This window comes from Hydra viridissima, unplaced genomic scaffold (genome assembly GCF_058129835.1).
Source record: "Hydra viridissima isolate aposymbiotic clone 2 unplaced genomic scaffold, HvirCarnegie_v1 scaffold_5, whole genome shotgun sequence".
In the NCBI taxonomy this organism is placed as follows: domain Eukaryota; kingdom Metazoa; phylum Cnidaria; class Hydrozoa; order Anthoathecata; family Hydridae; genus Hydra; species Hydra viridissima.
Window position 1 is genome coordinate 133,970 of NW_028324304.1, and position 21,450 is coordinate 155,419.

Sequence of the window (21,450 nt, forward strand, 5' to 3'; positions counted from 1 at the left end):
AGTGAGGACTCCTTGAATGATACTGATTTTGATACTGGAGAGTGGTTTAAAAGAAAACCTTCACAACAAAAAGTCACTGCTGAAATTCCCGTAGATGTTTTTGCTGGTAATGTAGCTCTTATGGCTACAATCAGTGATATTTCTCCAAGTGTTTTACATAAAGTTACAGGTGCAATTCTAACACAATCAGGATCTGATCTGACAGATTTCAAATGTAGCCAGTCTACAGCAGCTAGAAAAATGAAACATGCAAATCATAATATATGCATGATATCAAAAGAAGATGATCAACAAGCAATTAATGAATCCCCATGCCCATGCATAGTGCATTTTGATGGCAAAACATTAATTGAACTAAACAAAGGAAAAAGAATTAAAACTGATAGACTGGCTGTACTCGTAAATATTGAAGGTGAGACACACTTGCTTGGTGTACTTCCTTTACCATCATCCTCTGGTGAAGATAAGTGCAATGGTGCAATGGACCTTCTTAAGGAGTACAACCTTGAATCCAAAGTAGGAGGTATATGTTTTGATACAACTGCAAGTAACACTGGGTTAAAGAAAGGTTCTTTAATTAGAATATCCAACAATATAGACAAATATCTTTTACTTGTTGCATGCAGACATCATGTATGTGAATTAAGAATGGTTCATTTTTGTAATTCTGTTTCAGATGAACATTCCACAGGATCAGATAATCCCATTTTTAAAAAATTAAAAACAAATTTTGAAAATCCTGATTTTAATTACAATCAAACAGAACTGATAAAGTTTGATTGGAAAGTAGTAAGGGGAACCATTTTTGAGAAAGCTGCGCAAGAGTCTTTGAACTTTTGCCAAGAATATATTACAAAGGGAAAAGAAAATAAAGATTTTATCATATAGAAAGGAGCTTGCAGAACTCGTCGTAATTTACCTTTCTTCCTCTTCATTAATACTAAGAAAACCTGGAGCAGTTCATCATGCTAGGTTCTTATCCAAACACTTTACTACCTAAAGCTACAACTTCTTTCCAGCCATCTTGAGTTTGTAAACCAAAACAATAAACTCAAGACAGAAATCAGACTAATAAAAGAATTTACAGTTTGCTTTTATGCCAAATGGTATAATGACGCTTTTGGAGCTCCCTTTCTTGATGATAATATGTCATTTGAGGAGAAAACAAATCTTGCAAAACCAATTTTAACTTTTAAAATGCCGATTTCATCATGGTACAATACTAAAAACAAATCAAAAATAGATATAAAAGATAAAACAAAAATGGGAAACGAATTTAGTGAACATCCTTTTTCACTTGCTCTGTTGGTTGATGAATTTTCATATCTTATGTTTGATAGAATTGGATTAGAGGAACAAAGGATAAAAGATTGGCTTTTGCTTCCCTCTGAGTTTTGGTTTACTCAATCTGCTTTTAAAAGCTTTCAGAATTATGCCAAATCTTTAATTGTAGTAAATGATCATTCAGAAAGATCTGTTGGAATGATGCAGCAATTTATTCACCGATACAATAATGAGGAAGATAAACAGAACACATTACTAACTGTTGAAAAAGTTCGTTGTGCTTTTAGAACACCTGGAAGACATTCAAACAAACTTTCTAAAAGTAAATTTGCAGAAAGCTTATCTTCACTTGAGAGGAAGAAAAGTGGTGAAAATGAACATAAACACGGAATTCATTTGCTTTTGAAACTTAATCCAATAACATGAAACTATTATCAAATATTGTAATGTTTTCAAATCTAAATACAAAAAATAATTTTTTTTGTTTAAAAAACTACGATACCATGTACTTTTGCTAAAAAATATAGGTAAAAATAAACATCCCAGAAAAAAAAAATTTCAAATTTTTTTCATTTAACTTTCCCCTTGGACCTGGAAAATTGGCTGTTTTTGATGGTTTTTGAGAATTTTTTTTCAAAAAAAGTGCTTAGGGGGTAAGGATAGAGTGGACCTGTTGAGCTGAAATTTTTTGGGAACTGTTTTTTTAACATTTGCCCCAAATCTAGAGTGTATGGTATTTTAGATTTGAAAATTTCCTCAAATTGACTATCCCTAATATACATATATATATATATATATATATATATATATATATATATATATATATATATATATATATATATATATATATATATACACACACATACCAATAACTCCTCTGTAAATATTTAAATTTTGAAATCCTATCTTTTTTATTTGTTTTGCGTTAGATCCAGTCAAATTAAACTTTGCTTGCAGTTTATTTGCTATTAACCTGTAAAGACAAAATAAATTTAATTTAAAACATACAGTAAAAACTATATTAACTAAATCATGATAAAATTATGCAATAAAACAATAATGGATATCTCAATTAAAATTTGAAAAAGCACACATCAACACAACTAAGTAGTTAGTAGACAGACATGTCTAGACATGTCTATTCATATTTGATTTGAACCGGTGTATTGAAATATACCTGTTTAACAAATTTGCCACACATTTTTTAGCGCTGCTCCCACCAAGTCTAGAAAGTTCTTTCACCTGTTATGGAAAAGTAATTTTACAGTTATAATATATATTGAAACCTGTCCATATATATGGGTGTGTGTATGTATATATGGGTGTGTGTATGTATATATGGGTGTATGTATATAAACTCTTCTAATAACTTGAAAACACGCAAATTATTCAAACTTTATAAAAACGGCAGACCTCTAGTAAAAAAAAATTCAAAACATGAAAATGTTTTGAATGTTTCTTATATAAAATTTAGAATAGCTCACGCCGTCTTATTTTTCATACCCAGTTCATATAATTAGTTTAAAACAATTAAAACCTTAAAAATGATTTAAACTCTTTCGGGTTTGTTAACCCTGCATCAAAGTTAATGAAATCTGCAAGCTTAGCAAATGGTTTGGGAAGATGATAAACATCACCTTTATTTTCTTTAAAAGTATGAACTAATCTAAACAGATTGTCAAGCCTTGTATTGATCTGTTCCAACTTTTGAATTTCCATCAATTGAAATGCTAAATATGAAAAGAATAAATTGTGTCAAAAATCTTTATCAAACAAAAATTCCAGCCTGCATATTAAAGCATCAGACTCTTTCAAGTTATCAGCAATCTAGAATGACACAACAGTGTCATTTTAGATTGCTGATAACAAATAGCAATACAATAAAACAATTACAAAAAAACTGGCAAAAAAAGTAAGCTCAGAAACTATATTACCTTTATCATCATTGTTGTTTAAAAAGACTTCATCACGCACACTTGCAGAGTCTTTCCTTAGTGGCAAAATCAATGGGATCACTGAAGATATTATACAATCATTTTCTAGCTCAACCACAGAATCACTTCTTTGGCATGCTAACATATGAACTCCCTGACAATGATTTAAGTGGTAAACAACCTAATATAATTTTAGCAAAAATAGATACTATTACAAAAAATAAACTCACAAGGACAAACCTTAAAATTTTTATAAATATTTTTTTAACATTACATTTTCTTTATACTGATGTTGATTTTAAATATAGAGTATATATTTATCTTTCTTTTTCTTTTTAAGAGACATTTCTCCTGCACTACTTTAACTTTCATCTTTGTCATTTAAGAACTGTTCAATATCTAAACAATGAAAAATCAACCAAATCATGACCTAACAATCAATTTTACCAATAGGACAACTGACTTGTTTACGATGTATCTTTAAATATTTAGTGAACATTAAAAAAAAAATTAATATGTTTTTTTAAAATTCATAAGAAGCTTCAATAAAAAATAATGGTGCAAGCACAAACTTATGCAAGTGCTTACCTAAATTAGATTTCTTTGTTCGCTCTGTTTTCTTAGTAGGAGGAACAAGAAGTGGCAATGTGATTTGTTTCTTATCAGGAGAAGTTCATTTGCGCACATATAAAACTTTAAAAAACAAACATTACAGTTTTTTACAAGTCTTCAAAAACAAAGGAGAATTTATCTTGTCATTTTTCACCTAGTTGTTTTAATTTTCAATTTTAAAATATAGCATTGTATAGCTTTAAAAAATAGGAAAACTTAACCAACAATTCAAAAGTTATGAAAAATCAAAGTTTGTGGCTAGTTTGTAAGAAATTTCTTTTGTTTGTCTTTACAATTAAAAACAATCAAAAAATACTAACAATCAACAGGCCTCATGTCTAGTTATGCAATCTAAATCCTCCTTGTATTTGTAACTTTAGGAACCCTTTAAAAAGATATTTACTGAAATGTAAAAAGGTTTATCTGACATAGGAGGCTTATTACATTTTTTACTTATTACATCCATTACTCCACTGGTCTCTCCAGCAGTAACATTGTCACCATACTCATCACATTCACTTTTATCATTATCTAAAGATTTCAATAAGGCAAATGAAAATATTAAAACTTAAAAAAAAAGGGGACAAATGGTGTTCATAGTAAATTTAAAAAGTTAACAAATAAAGTGTTATTGTAATCATTCTTCCTTATGTTAACACAATATTTTAAAATACCTGTAATTTTGAAATATTTTAGTTAAAACTTAAGCCAATCATCCGTTGGGTCATATCTTTTTGTAATTGCTGATTCCACCTTTCAATTTGGCCAATAAACAAAGCCATTCTTTATCCAATTTAACGAAATTGTATTTTCATACTCACAAATAACACCTTACTTTGAATACTCAAACTAAACTGCTCTGGCCCACACCATAGTTCAAAGATTTTGACCATAAGTTGGATGTTATTAGCTGATAATAAATTGAAAAAACCTGTAAAATTTTTAGCAAGAAATTTTGAGGAGAGAATTTATTCAAAGTGTTTAATTCTCTTAATGGTGCTTATTTTTTAAATAGTTATATTTTATTAGTAATGAATTTTTTATTTTAGAAAATGTTTTGCAAAGTATAACTAAAAGAAATATGAATATTTTCAACCATCAAACATACTTATAAATTGTTTAATGTCAGAAAATATAAATTTTTTGACTAATTTTCAATACAATAAAACAAAACATAGTTTGCACATGATTATACTTCATATTTTATTGTAAACTGTATCAGGTTTATTCTTCAAACAAACAAAAAACAAAAAACAAATACTGCTCCTCAAACTTTATGTGCGAATATTTCATGGAAAATTAAACTCTTTTGAAATACTGTTCTAAATTACAGCAACAGTAATAATATAAACACAAATGAAACAACTATGAACTACTGAATTTTTAATAAAAGTTATCTATAATTCAACATTGTGATGCAGTGGTAGAATAACAATCCCAGTTTTATATGGAATAGCACATGCTTTATTTTTTATTTCAATCTTTTTAATGACTTTTCTCTGAAACCTTCTGTTTGCATGCAGAAAATAAATATCCAAGAGTTTTAAGCAACATGGATTGCTAAAAAACCCATCTAGTCTGCACAACTTGTAAACTTTACATTCAATATCATTTTCGTTTAAAGTTTTTGTAATGCAGATCACTTTGATGAAGGAAAAACCAGCTGTCTTTGTTATTAGAGGCAATTTTTGTTTTCATAATCTTCTCATTTTTATAAGAATTAGTATTTTTGATTTCAATGATTCTTTTAGCAATCTGTGACTATGGATTTTGACGTTTACAAATATACTTTTTAAGAGTTCTAAGGTAATTCTTAAAAGTGAAACCAGAGATTTCTTGCAAGCTAGACGAATGATTACTAATGTCATCACCAATGTGAGTTAAATTATGAATGTTATAACTCATAAAATCTTGTCCATACAAAACAGGAGCAGTGCTTACAAACCAATTTAAAAGCTGCTGTAAGTTAACACTAATTCACCAATTTTAAAAAACTTGTCATCAACCATTATGGTCACTGCTACAGATAATGCCAAGAAATGATGATAAGTTTGGTGTGAAACAATATCTTTTAGTACAACCATGGCAGTATACAAAAGAAAGTTCTTAAACTCTGTGGCTTTCCTTCATTTAAACTCAGCCAGACTTCGTGATTGTTAGACAAAGTCAGATGGCATTTTGCCAGTAAATTGTAGAAGATACGCTAATATGGCTGCCTTTCGAGCAGGTGCAAGTCTAGATATATTTGGATCTTCAGACAAACATGTCAAGATTCTTTTAACTACACCAAGATATACTAAATCCATTATGTCTAAAACAAATCCTGAACAACAAGAAAAATTTATCTTTGATAAACTGCATAAACTATTTTGATGCTCTTTGTAATTACATAAATTAAACCCAATATCAGTTATTAAAAGATAATCTAGTCCTTCAAATATAAAATGCCCATTGATATATTGCCCACGGATTTCACAACGTTCACATGCATTATAACCATTATGACTGATAATAGATTTTAAAAAATTGTCTTGCTGGAGCACCACAACAGAAATATTTCACAGAAAGAGGATAATGCTTTCCTGCATGCTTCACGCCACTCAAACATAAAGATGTTAATTCTTCTAAAAAATCTTCTAATAACTCTTCCTCAGATGAGTTGTTTAGCATTTCCACAAAATATTGCAACACTAAATGGTGGCAATTTTTTAAACCAATATAATATTAGCCATACTTGAACAGAAGAACTTTTAAATAACAGAAGACCATCAATATTAACAAATAATTCAATTTTATCAATGTTGGATATCTTAATTAAATTTCTAAGTATGCATTCCAAAATAAATATACTCCCCACCACACTTAACCTTTACTTCAATACTTTAAGGTGTATTTAACAACGTTCTTACATCGTTTGGTAAATTATTATGGCTGAATGACCGAATCAACTTAAGTAATTTGTTAGTTGCTATGTTGAAAATTTGATTTTGTACAACCCATTTAGCCAACATAGATTGAAACATATCTTCTGCACCATTGTCAGAAATTCTGGCTTCTCCCTCAATATAATTTTCATCACTGCTCTCAGATGAATTAACAATACTGTGATTAGGACTTTCAACCAAAACATAATCTTGATTCACATCAACATCATCCAGTGGCGGACTGAGAAATCTGGGGCCCCTAGGCTAATGACATATTATGGGCCCCTTGTGCAAAAAATACCAATCTGAGAGAAAATATAGTAATATGTTGATGAGGCTTCACGCAGACAGGAGTCAGGGAGATCAACTAATATGAGTCGGAAGGAGAACTTATCTCGAACACCTGAACACGCAATAAGACGCTTCTGCATAGCAGCCAAGATGCTGTCTATGATTTTTAGGAAAAAGCCTATTCTAAAATCTTCCCTTGGTAACAAGTCTTGGTAATCTTTGTAACCCTTGGTAACCCTTGGTAACAAGCTAACTTCCTCTTTGTTGCCTTCATGAAAAGTGGTTTGAGTACTTCTAACACGCTTATGTGTACTTAGCCACTGATCTCAATAATAACTGGATAGCGCATCTCTAATATCGAAATCGACGCCAAAATCGTCATATTGGAAAGCCCCAGAACAAAGAAATCTGATACGTGCGATAAAGCGATAAAGCGATAAGCCGAAAAACAGAACTTAAAGCTTACGGGATTAAAATTTTGGGGGCTTTCCAATATGGCGATTTTGGCGTCAAAAAATAAGAAGTTTAGCTCGGAGTTGCGCTATCCAGTTATTATAGAGATCAGTGGTACTTAGCTCGTTGTATGCACTATTGCCAGTAAGCTCCTGACTAGGACTACAAAAACCGGTAAATTGGTTAAAAATTATGTTTAAATTTACCGTTAATTTTCAAATAATTTACCGGTAATTCGGTAAAATACCACAACTTCCGTTAAGAATGATACAAATTCTAGATCAAAAGTTTCTGATTATTTCAACATTACTAAAACGATTGATAATTCATTTCCTGCTGTTTTAACACGACTGACAGCACGAGATTGTTTATCATTTAAAATGATTTGCACATCATACGATCTTCAGCAATTATTTAAATCCAAAGGATATGATTGCCCAAAGTCTCCAAAAACAATTAAGAAAATGGTGTTGCAGTGCGGTGACAAAATCCGAAAACAAATCGTTACAGAATTATCAGAAAGAATAGCCCGTGGTGAATTATTCAGCTTGACTTTCGATGAATGGACATCTCTCAAAAATCGAAGGTTTATGAATGTGAATGTCCACTTGTATGATAATGTATTTTGGAATCTCGGATTGGTTAGGATTAAAGGATCGATGCCTGCTGAAAAATGTATAACGTATCTTCAAAATACACTTAAAGAATTTAGTATTGCGATAGAAAATGTAATTTCCATTACTACAGATGGGGCCGCCGTAATGAAAAAGGTAGGCAGATTACTGGGCGTAAATCATCAACTTTGTTTAGCCCACGGCATCCAGTTATAAGTAATTAAGGTGCTGTATAAAAGATCTGTTTCGGATAATATTTCCGTAGAAAATCAAGAAGTGGCTATTACTGAATTTGAACATGGTGAAGATGAAGAGGACGAGTAATGGAAGATATTGCGGTTTTTGACGTTATTGAGGATACATCAACTACTGATTCATCAATTCAACATGAAAGTATAGGTCCAATAATAACAAAAATTCGAAAAATTGTTGCCATGTTCCGTAGATCACCAACAAAAAATGACATCCTCCAAAAACATGTTAAGGATGAATTTAAAAAAGAACTTAAGCTAATCCTTGACACAAAAACACGGTGGAGCAGTATGTTGATAATGTTGGAAAGAATTTATAAGATTAAAAATTGTGTTCGTAAGAGTCTAATCGATATCAAATCCGATATTGATTAATCAGAAAATGATCTCAATGTTGTATCAAATATAATAATGGCTTTGCAACCTGTTAAAGTAGCTGTGGAAGCTCTCTGTTCAAGGGACACGAATCTATATGCTGCAGATTTGACAACTAGGTTCATGTTGGATGAACTAAGTAACCAAAATAATTTTTAAGTAATGAATTGAAACAAGATTTAATATTTCGAATAAGTGAGAGAAGAACCGTATATTCTGATATATATTTATATCTTCATGAACCATGTCCATGCACAGCTTTAAATAATGAAAATAATTATGGCGTGTTTAATACAACAAGTAAATTGGTTATGGAAAAAAATATTGTAGAAATCATTCAACAATTTTTAAAAAACGATTCCGAAACTACTGAAGCTGAAGTTGTGCTAGTGTATGAAGCTGAATCAACTAGTGAATCTACGGTTTTATCAGCAGTGGCGACATCAAGTCAAGCAATCTCAATGAAGGAAAAACTTGATTTAGTAATTAAAAAAAAAAGATAACTATTGCTCACGAAGAGATTAGTGATCCGAAGACAACATCCGGTCTTTGAAATATAGTCAGGAAAGAAATGGCGTATTTCAAGGAACAAAATATTAAAGGAAAATATTTAAACAAACTCCAAAAGTATATTTTAGCAGTTCGCCCAACCAGTGTAGAGTCGGAAAGAGCTTTCTCTGCAGCAGGTTTAATTGGCACAAGGTACAGAACAAGTTTAAACGACGAAACATTAAATTTAATGTGTTTTTAAAGAGCTTACTTTAATAAACAATTTATGCTCCTTGAAAAGAATTGACTATAGTCAATTCGTTGAACATGTTTTTTTAAACTATCAGCACTTTTGAAAGTTTGCTTGCATGCACTTGAAACACATCTAACGTAAAAAAGAGGCTGATTTTCATGAAACAAGATCAGATGTCGCAAATACTTTCCTAATGAAAAATAGTTGTTGCCACATTCACAAAGAAATTGGGGCATGTTTGGCTATTGTATATTATAAGGAATCTGCAATTTAAACAGTACAATTAAAATGTTTACTATAAAATGCATAATAATAAAAAAATTACTTTCAAATTCGGCTGCAGTTTGTTCAGTAAATCCATTATCTATCAGCCATTTGGCTACTTCTGCAGGTGACCAGTTTTCAGTATTTGCAGACATAATTCCTTAACTTTATTATTATTTCTACATTAAATTTTAATTATTAACTCTTTAAAAATTCAAAAGAATTACATTGACCTATAGAAAATATACTCTTTTGCGTATTCTACTTTAAAAATTTTAACTAAAGACAATTTTAAATGTAATGCAATAAAATAAATACAATTTATTTTATTTAAAATATCATATTGCTAAGCGATTTTAAATCTATTTTAAACCCTTTCTATTTTTATCCTTCTTTAATTACGCCTCGATATCAATAAACGACACTCGGTATTTATTGGCTTCTTACGTTTTACCACGAAAAACCCTTTGCTAAAGGGTTTTCTAATAGAACCCTTTCAAAAAACCTTTTTTTACACATCAGAATTTCAAAAAACCTTTTTTTACACATCACTTATGCGAGTGTAAAAAAACCTTTTGCGAAACCTTTTTTTTATACAGTGTATATTAATTATTTTTATTTTAAAAATGAAGTTTTCTTTATGTTTATGCTTGTTTATGTTTACGCTAAAGTACAAAAATGTTAATGTGTAATAAATGAATTAATTATATTTTATTATATAAAAAAAATCTTTTTGATTGTTTAATTTATTTATTTTTAACTAGGATGGACCTGTAAACTGATGCTGTTTTACTAATATATTCATTTGTTATGCTTTTTGTTGTTTTCAGTGTTTAGGTTATTACTATTTAAGCCTTTAGAAAAAAAACCGGTAAATTACCAGTAACCCGGTAATAATTTTTTTTTTTACCAAATTACCGGTTTTTTAAAATATCGGTAAATTTACTAGCACTACTCCTGACCTTTACGTTAACGTAAAGGTGACTTTATGAGCAGTTTAAGAAAAGAGTTTGAGTTGTTTGAATTCAAACAACTCAAACTCTTTTCTTAAACTGCTCATGTAATCAGTTAGTGATTGCATCATACTGACAGCTGTGTTAAGGTCCAAATCTGTGGCTTGTAGACGTATCCTTGAAGCGATCCATTTTGGTCGACCAGAGTTCAGCCAAAATTTTAAAATCAAGCTGATTCAGCTTCTAAACTAAACCGTCTGCTTCGCGTCTTGTGTCTGCTCTTTCACAGACATCGTCTCTAATATTCTCCAAAGCATTTTTTATTTCATGGTAAAAATAAAAAGAACAAAATCGTTAAAAAGCCTTTGCTGCCTCTGCTCTAGCTGACCATCTGGTTTCACTAAGACTCTTCAAAACGGGTGTTGGGTCCAGATTTTTCTTAAGCGATGTGTTAAAGCACTTATAAACAAGTAAAGTTTCTCAAAAATGTCAAAGAACGATGATGCTTGTGATTTGCAGTTTGCTGCTTCATTTCCTGCTAAGTTCAATGACTGTGCAAAGCACGGGATGTATTCATCTCATGAATTCTATGCCTTTATTATTGCTTGAACACCATGGTAAATTCCAGACATGTTACTAGTATTATCACATGATTGACCACGACTGTTTGTAGTGTCAATACCCACCTTTTCTAAAAACACCAAAAGGCTTGTTGAGATCTCACTCGCAGTATTTCCACTCATGTCAAGAAACTTGAGGAAACGCTCAACGAGTACGCACCTGTCTTCAGGTTGATATCTAACACGGCAAGTTAATCGATCAACCTTGCATGCATCTGGTGTGCTAGCACGCTTAATTCGGTTAAACATAAGTGTCCATTAGTTGTTAGCCCAAAAACTTGATTACTTCAGCAACACGTTCGAGCACCGATCTGAAGTATTGGCATTCTGCATTAAATTGTTTGACAATGTTTTCATCGATACGAGCTGCGGCCACTTAAAGGCTTCTGGTGCTCTAAACGGCAGCTATGTGGGTTAATGACTTTTCATGCGCACAGATAACGGCTAAGCCATTCTTCCAGTCATTGAACTCATCACCACGAAAAGCGTTTTTCTGCGTTGAAAGTAACTGCGTTGAAAGTAACAAATTTTGGCCCATTATCGTCATTGCCAAACTTACTTCCTGTTTCGTTGTCATTATCATTTTCTACATTTCAAACATCTTGAGAATGAGATGTTGCCTCAGGCATAGCACATTTAGCAGAAGGATCATCAAGAGGCATTTGTTCTGTAACTGTTACTGATTGTTGCTTCCCAAACATCTCCGTGAGCTTAACAGTTTTTGACATTACTTCTGTGTGTGCTTCTATTGCACGTTTTCTTTCAAGACGTCTTAGAGCTATTGATTTATGATGATATGACATTTTAGCGACTTCACAAAAGATCGTTATAATACTGTATATCAAACTTTATTTACTTAGGAACAAGATAATGTTTCCACGATTATCGCATATGATCAAAGCCTGAATCTGACTGACAGATTATAGATGATAGATGCACGGATTTGACATGGGGCCAAAGAGCCCGTGCACAGGCGCCCTAAAATCACAGGCCCTTAGGCTGTAGCCTAGTTAGCCTAATGAACAGTCCGCTACTGAGATCATCATCAACAGCAATATTTCTCATAGGTGCAACGTTGGTTTGAGAAGCTAACTTTACAATACTTTTATTAACTTTTCTCTATTGAGGAGTCCTTGAAGTCATAATTTAAAACTTTGAATTTATTAAGTACCTGAAACAAAAATAAATGCCAATTAGCCAATTTTAAAATAAGCTAATTGGCATTTATTTATATATGAATATATATACATATATATTTATATATGTCATTAATTGCTGATGACTGCCGCAAGGCACGAAACTTTAAGTTCTATTATAATGTTGTTTTTCTCTATTTAAATAACAGATTTTGATAGAGAATTTTATGCTGATTAAGGTGGCAACCCACTATTTAAAAAAAAAAATATTGATAGAATCGCTTTTTTACCTCACACTTAAACATTTTAGTAGCATTGGAATCAAAACAGATAAAAAAATACAAATTTTTCATTTTTTCAACATTACGTCATTAATTATGTGCATAATTAACTTAAAAACAGCATATTTTTCAACAAGGATAACTAACTGCCAAATTTTTCAAATTAAGTAAAACTTTTCAAAAGCATTGTTTATTGTATGAACTATGTGCTGAGTTAAAAAAAGAATTATATATTTTTTTTAATGTTCTGGAATTTGCAATTTAGTGTAATGCTTAAATTAAATACCAAAATAGCCCAAGTTACCCAAATTTTTATTTGAATAGGATACCATAGTGTAAATATCTTTAACTCAGCACATTCACCTAACTACATTTTATCTCTGTAAAAAATTTCAAAGAAAAATATTAAACTAAACTAAAGATATCTTTGTTAGAAGATAGAAAATTTTTTAAAATTTTAGAGGTTTGCCCCTTTTTAAAAAACAAAATTAGGGTAAGTTATAAAACTTTTATACCATTGTTGTACGTTATTTATTGTTTATTAAGGTTAAACCTTCCACAAATAAGAAAAAAAAAAATTTCACCTTTTATTTATTTTTTCAGATTTTAATAGTGGGTCTTAAGAATCGTATAAAAACATAGGTCTCAAAATTAACGGAAAGTGCTCTAATCTGAAGTTGAAAGTACAAAAATATACCACAAATATTCGCCATCTTGAATTCACTAACTTTACGGTTGATATTTCAGATATCAGTTATATATTACGGATGGTTTTTCAACTTATCTGACAAAATTTTCGAAAGGGTACTCAAGCTAACAAACTATGAATTTAGTTGAAGCAAATTGACACGATAAGAGTAAACGCAATTAAATTCCATTACCTACTAGTAGAGAAAAAAAAAGGGGTCAAATGGCGGTAAAAATGCGTAAAACACTTTTTTACTTTTACGCAAATTTACACAGGGCTGCAGTAATATACCAAAAAAGAACGGTAAAATTGCACCAATCCTTATAAAAATAAGGATTTTAAATATACACCTGATTATGAACTTAACGCACTGCGGTCATACCGGTTTTTTTTTTCTATTATTCGAAATCTTTAATATATAAAATAAAAACCAGGTTGTTAATACTTTTAAATGATAACTTTTAAACAAAAAAAAAAAATCACTTTTCAAGATGGCGAATATTAGCGATTTGTCGTACATTTTTGTACTTTCAACTTCCACGGCAGTTCACTGATCTCTATAATAACTGGATAGCGCATCTCTAATATCAAAAATCACGCCAAAATCGCCATATTGGAAAGCCCCAGAACAATGAAATCTGATATGTGCGATAACGCGATAAGCCGAAAAACAGAACTTAAAGCTTACGGGATTAAAATTTTTGGGGCTTTCCAATATGGCGATTTTGGCGTCAAAAAATAAGAAGTTTTGCTCGGAGTTGAGCTATCCAGTTATTATAGAGATCAGTGCGGCAGTTCCGAAATGGAACTTTATTGTGGGCATGCGCATTAACAAATATTTTTCCGGCTTGATTTTTAATAAAGCGTGCAACACGCAAAAAAACTTTGAAAAGCCTTGCCCTAATAACTTAACTTATTATATCTTTTTATAACAATGGCATGTTAAAATTTCTTTTTTTTAATAAGTGTTTATTATTATTTGCTTTCAAGAGAGAGAAATATTACACAAAAGAATTTGTCAAACTTTTGCAAGATCTAGAACTTTACCTATTTTTTTGGTATGAAGTTTAGGGAAGTCAGTAATTCTACATAAATAAGTACTTTAATAAATTTTTTGAGAAAGTCTGGAGTGTTTAAGAGAACGAGTTAAGTTATTTAAAGAGTTTGTCAAATTTTGAAGAACCGTTTTTTTTTTCCTATATATTTTTAGAATTTTTTTCGTTAAAAAAAAATACGTTTTTTCCCTAAAATTTTCATTTTGTTATAGGTACTGAACAAGATGTTAAGTAAAACGTAAAGAATAAAAACTGAAATATAATGAGTTAGAAAAATAAAATATTCGTTGCTGTTCTAATACCAACCATTGAAATTCAAATATGAACTATTTTTATTTATCTTATTTGGAAATATACAATATATAATATATTATAAAAAATTCTTACAAAAATAATTGAAATTAAGTTGTAATGTTATACTCTGTTTACACAATTCATCTGAAAAACTTCACAAAGCTTTTCTTTTTTTAATGGTTGGTCTGATTTTCAATGCTTCTGGGGAGTTTTTGATGTAATGTTCAGACAGAATACTTTTTAGTCGCTGCGCTCCTTTCATATGGCAAAAGGTGCTGTTCATACTATTAAACTCAGCATGCATGTTTTCTATACCTTGCTCTCCGTAAAAATCGAGACCCAAACCCCAATTTCTTATAAAATCAACACAATGACTCTCCAACAAATGCATTTTTGGCGTAATGGACTCGTTAGGCCATGTTTTACGAAAGTAACTCATTAATTCTTCAATGGCTCTTTCTAATTCCAAAAAAGTAGATAAATAAAAGAACGTAGAAAATAAAGAAAACAAAGAAAAGAATAACTACGATAACCCTTACAAGTGTAATTTAAATGAGAGTGAATTTTAATAAGAGGACTGTAATGCAAGACAATAAATTTTTTAAAAATGTAATTTCACCTAATTCTGATAATGGATCATTATTAATGATTTCACTTGAATTCATAAAGTTGTAGCATGTTGCATATTTGCAGAACAAAATGAAAAATTTTTCACTCAAAACCATTGCCTCATTATGAACATCTGTATCAATAAATCCAAGATCGCTTACTATCATAGGTATTGAATTGCAAAGATCTAGGACACTGTTTATCTAATGAACAAAGATCATTTTAGGGCACATTTACAAAATTAATGTTTAAAAACCTTTATGTATTTATGAACTTATGTATTTGAGAAGATATTTATAAAATTGTATGCAGAAATATAGATGAAAAAACCTGCAACATTTTATGAACATGGTTCCCAATAAAACATTTTCCATGATAAGCTTGTCTTTGAACATTAAGACCACATAGAACTTGGTCAAGTTTATTCACAAGTGGTCCATGAGATTTTTCAAATGTTTTGGATCTTAGTTCTTCTAATTCAATCAGCTATATAAAAAAATATACACAGTCACAACAAATAAATATATATATATATATATATATATATATATATATATATATATATATATATATATATATATATATATATATATATATATATATATATATCAAAGGGCCAATTGCTCTTAAATTGATTAATGCTACATACACATAAAAGCATGAAATATTTTATTAAATTATTTAAAATATTAACTCATTATACCTAAGCATTTTTCTTCTCCATAAAATGAATTACTCTGGGCTGAAAAATTTCATAGAGCTTTTCTTTATTTTCAGGAGAACACAGAACTTGAATTGCCATGGCTTCATGAATTAGTGTTATTTTTTCACAATATTCAGCAATAACCTTTTCTCCTTCATATATTTTTAACTGAAGTGCAATATATTCATTAAAATTTCTGTTGTTTGCAGTTTGATTTTTTTCACACATTTTTGCTGCAATTTTAACATCTATGAGATGACAGGCATCTTCCAGCATATTAAAAAATTTAAGATAAATTCCCAATGAGATATGCAGGGATGGAATGCACACCTAAATTCAATAAATTAGTAAAAATATATCAATAAATGATATAAATAAATAAAAATGTAATATAGTAGAAAAATGTAATACTAGTGTCAAAGGAATATCGAAAAGTGGCAAGTCAATGACATTATTACAATACTTTGCTAATTTTGATATTTGACCTTTTTGAATAAATTTTTGAAAATCTGCATAAAGTGTTTCCAGTGCATGATTGGAAGTAAAGTGCAAAGGCTAGAAAGTAAGAATTCAAATGAAATTCTATTTTAACAATTACAACAAAACAATATACTTTTTTTTTTCTGCCATAATACTTAAAATGCACCTATCCTTGGTCCTCCGGAAAGAAAGGCAAAGGGTTTGATTCAGAGTTAACTAGCTTTTGCTTTATAACATGCAATGCAGCATCTTCTACAATCCGTGGTATATCATCATTTTCTTTTAATAAAAACATCAGCAAGAGTTGTATCAAGCCCATTTGTAGTTTTTTTTGCAAATCTGAGCCTGCAATAACATATAACCAGTACAATTTTCTTCGTGTAATTTTTTAAGCTCATTTTCTTTAACTGTATATTTTAATTTGCATCCCTTATTGCAACCTAAAAGAATGCGCTCTATCATTTGTATTACATTAACAGAATTAAAAATTGTATTTAACAGAATATGTTGTTCACAAATAAAGAATTTTGCTTCTGTTTCCAACTTTCCTTGAATCTCCTTAAACAAACACACTGAGCAAAACGATTGTTGACAGTCTTTTAGTATTAGTGGCTTGTACATGATGTTGTTGCATAACTTACATATACATAATTTTAAATGTGGATTTGATACAGGATCAATATCAATTACATTTAAACGAATTGTTGGTATTGGTATATTACCAATTAAGCTATTTATGATTGGTCTGGTCCATCTCTTTTGATTTTGTTCCATGATGCATGGTCAACCAGGTTTTAATTTTTTAACTTTCCTCCCAGAAATTTTGGGGAAACAAAAACATTTGTCTGTGCATGGTAATGGCCAGTTGATTGCTTTAACACTGGTGCTTGAACCTTTTTCAACGTTCCTCAAAATGGTATAGCATCTCCTACACATTTTTTGTGGGTGAACTTTTTTATTGTCAATGCTAGTGTTTGTATAATATGAATTCTCAATTCTTTCAGAATATTTATTCACATCAACTGAGTCTTTCATTATAGCTTCTCCACATATTCGACAAATAATATTTAACTTGGTTGAATGGTCCATGTTTACAAAATACCTAAATATAGCAGTTATGTAAGATGAATAAAAAAAGTGAAAAAAAAAATAACCGGTCTTCAGAATTGACTTTAAAAGAAGGAGAATAAAATGAAGAAAAAAAATAATCTTACTTTCAGCTACAGAAAATTCGTTTCATTATAATATAGCTGATTAAAAAACTGATTATTTCAAGAAAAATATTTTACCGTTTGATTTAAAAGCTTTTGTTGAAAATCTTAATTGCAACAATAAAACTTATAATAGGAGGTTGTATTGGTCAACTCTGAAAAAATTCGCTACGGTTTAGAAGAAATTTGAAATATCAAACATAAAAAAAAACAAGTTAGAATAGTTGAGCTTCAGAAAAAAATTATTAAAAAAACAAGATAATTTTTCATGTTTTGAAGTTGTTGACTGCGCATGCTCAGAATAAAGCTCCAAAAAGTATCAATTTGAAACTACCGTGCCGTATCTGAAGATAAGAGTACTTTCCATTGATTTTGAAACCGATGTTTTTATAAAATTCTTAATCAACATAAAATTCTCTATCAAAATCAATCATAAATTAAGGGGGGTGGGGGGGTGGAGAAAGTGTAGTAGCGCCATATATACATATATATATATATATATATATATATATATATATATATATATATATATATATATATATATATATATATATATATATATATATATAGGTTGAATCGTATTTTATGTACAAAAACTAAAAAAGTAAAAAGCGCAACTTTACGTATTTAATAAAAAAATACGACTTAAGTTATATATATATATAACTTAAATTTCCGCTTCCAAAAAAAGAAAACATCTTGAAATAAACAAAAAAAATTTAAAATGGCTCCTTTAAGAAATGTTAGAAATAGTTTATTACTTGCATTAGAATATAACATCATAGACGACGAGGAAGTTTTACTACTGTACAAATTACATTTGTCTAAGAATCCAGATTTACTGTTTTGAAGTTATAAGCAATTTTGTTTAGAAATTATGTCTGATGATGAATGCAAAAGTGAATTTAGATTTCTACGTAGTGATATATATCGCTTACTCGACGTATTTCAACTACTTCAAGAGTTTGTATGTTATAACGGGTTTAAAGTTACTCCGGTAGAAGCACTGTGTATTTTATTAAAATGGTTTTCCTGCCCATGTAGACTACTCGATATGATACTCGATAGATATATATATTTATGTATTTATACTTATTTATATATCCTAAATTTGTATCAGAAATTAAATAATTACTTTGTTACACTTTTGGAGCAAGTGCTACTTCGATCCATTTATAAGCCGTTTTCAGAAAACACGAATTTCAACGTTTTGACGTTGCGTAAAAAGTTTTAAAACGGCATTTCAGGGAATCCCATTCATTGCGCATGCCTACTATTAAATATTGTTAAATATGACCACCCATTGGTTTTCCAGAACCAAAATGGCTACTTTTATTGGCCATAAGATTTTCTTGAAGCCATTGGTATTCTTTTTCTATAAAAGAATCATAATTTCTACCACATTGTTATAGTTTTTTTCTTCGCTTTTGAAATAAATCAATCAAAAGTAGCGTTAATTTATGTTCTATTTGCTAATTTTTTCAGTTTTATTTGATTTTGTTAAGTAAATCCTTCCAAAATCGTAATTTATTCACTCCTAATTCACGTATATTCGGGATAAGATCCAATCTTGTTGTTGTTGTTGTTTTTAAAATCATTAATATATATCAGAAACATTTTTGAGTACTTTATATCATTTTTCGCTTTACACTGTTTAATATTTTATGTTATTACTTCTTTGACAATTATCACATTACGTTTCCTATAATGTTTAAGTAAATAATGTTACTTGCATATTAAAGGAAATACTGAAGTTGTTAAGTAATGCTATTTCAAATGCTTAATGTTATTTTCTGTGAAAATTCACGGAAATTAAGAAGCAATTTTGACTATTTTCCGTGAAATTTCACGGAACTTAATATGAGGAGTTTTCGCTATTTTCCGTGAAAATTCACGGAAATTCAGAAGCGATTTTGGCTACTTTCAACATATTCTATAAATAACGAATTTTTGAAAATTTCCTTAGTAACAAAATTTATTATAATAAATATTGGCAGTTTGCAACAAATTTCATATGATTTTGGCTATATTTTTTGAAAACTTACCGATTTTTTAAAAGCATTTGGCTGTGTTTACAAAAAAAAAGCCAAATGTCGAATAAAGATTAAAGATAAATGTATCTTGTCGTAATGTAAACCATATTGTACACGCTTTTTAATTTATTTAGGACACTTTTTTAGTCATCTCTAAGGATAGACGGTATGTTGTAATTTCGACTATTTAAGTGGTAAGCAAATATTGCAAAAGTGTGTTCACGGAGAAATAAGTAAATTGTAAAGAACGTGGTAGTAATATTGTTTGGTTTGAATGCACTAAATTTTTTAGACACATTTGTGGTGCAAAAATGTGTATGCGGAGAAGGATCCCCATGAAATTGGAGGAAGTTTAACTACTTAGGTTGACCAAATAAGCATAAATGTATGTATCTATATATAAAACAAGGTCGACAGTCCCTGGCTTTTTAATATGGAAAAAATAAGAAAAAAAACTTCCTTAATAAAAGGGAAAGTTTTACTTATAGGTACTTGGAAATAATTTTAATAGGTAAAAGGCTTGCTTGATGAAGCGCTAAGTTAAAGTCGCACAATAAGATAATATAATTTATAGTTTATTACATTTTGTTGATAGAGATATAAGATAATATAGTTTATAGTCTAATAATTATTAGATAATATAGTTTATAGTTTATTAGTTTATAGAGTTTATTTTAATTGCTTTTGGAGCAGTTTCAATATCCTAACAACATGATTGACAATCACATGTTGTGATAATTAAATTAATAATAAAGTTAAATTAATAATAAAGTTCGCTGATATTACGAGAATTTTGATTATTAAAGAATTATTCTATTCACTTTACACTTAAATACATAATTTAGTATAATAGCACTTTTATAAAACTTATATATTATATATATATTTAGTATACATTATAAAGCGTACATTATAACCATTCCAATAACAAAATAGAAATAAAACATTTCTAGAAGGAACCTCTAAGTTGCGCTTATGTCACAGAGCTTAGCTAATAGTCAAGACAGCTTTATACAGTCTTTCATATAATGAATGAAAGTTTTAAAGTTGTTTACCATGCAGTTATGTTATCATACCTTCCAGCACTACTGCAGAGAGTAACTAATGACTAACAGGTACATAAAATGTTAGTAAAGTTACAGCCTTGCATAAATGAATTTTATTAAAAAAAACATAAATTCTGTTTAACCGTTGTTCTTTTGGTGTGCCGATATTAACAGGATACATCAATTAACGCTTAAAAGTCTAAAAAATGTTAAAGTTAAATTTGAACAAGTTTTAAATAAAAGACAAATTATAATTAGTATCTACTTATCGTTAAGTTATATTCACGCTAATATATTAAATTATCATTTTACCATTAATGCATATATTAGTTGATAATTTAATATATATATATATATATATATATATATATATATTAGGGCTGTCCAGAAATTATTACACAACCCAGAACATAGCCTAGTGAAGTTTTTCCCATTATACTATCAATGCTTTATTGAAAAACATTTTTTACAGATTTATTTAAAGTCTTCTAGGGGTTGCTCAAAGCTCTTGAACATTTTAAGTAAATTTTAACAGAAAATGTACAAAAACGCTATGTTATTTTTAGTATAACTGTCGAAAAATGTTGAAATTGATCA

General features: G+C 29.6%; 3 pseudogenes across 1 annotated transcript; all 3 read right to left on the bottom strand.

Moving 5' to 3' along the window:
• Window positions 1-1,769: 1,769 nt before the first annotated feature.
• LOC149887401 (uncharacterized) lies at window positions 1,770-4,703 on the bottom strand (annotated as a pseudogene).
• Window positions 4,704-5,159: 456 nt separating this feature from the next.
• Window positions 5,160-12,460, bottom strand: LOC149887402 (uncharacterized; annotated as a pseudogene).
• A 2,436-nt stretch (window positions 12,461-14,896) lies between these two features.
• On the bottom strand, window positions 14,897-18,011 carry LOC149887403 (uncharacterized; annotated as a pseudogene). The gene is made up of 6 exons (XR_016452548.1): window positions 16,728-18,011; window positions 16,495-16,638; window positions 16,084-16,413; window positions 15,711-15,866; window positions 15,391-15,583; window positions 14,897-15,230 (listed from the first exon to the last, which is right to left on the bottom strand). The product of XR_016452548.1 is annotated as an uncharacterized LOC149887403 (transcript).
• Between the last annotated feature and the right edge of the window lie 3,439 nt (window positions 18,012-21,450).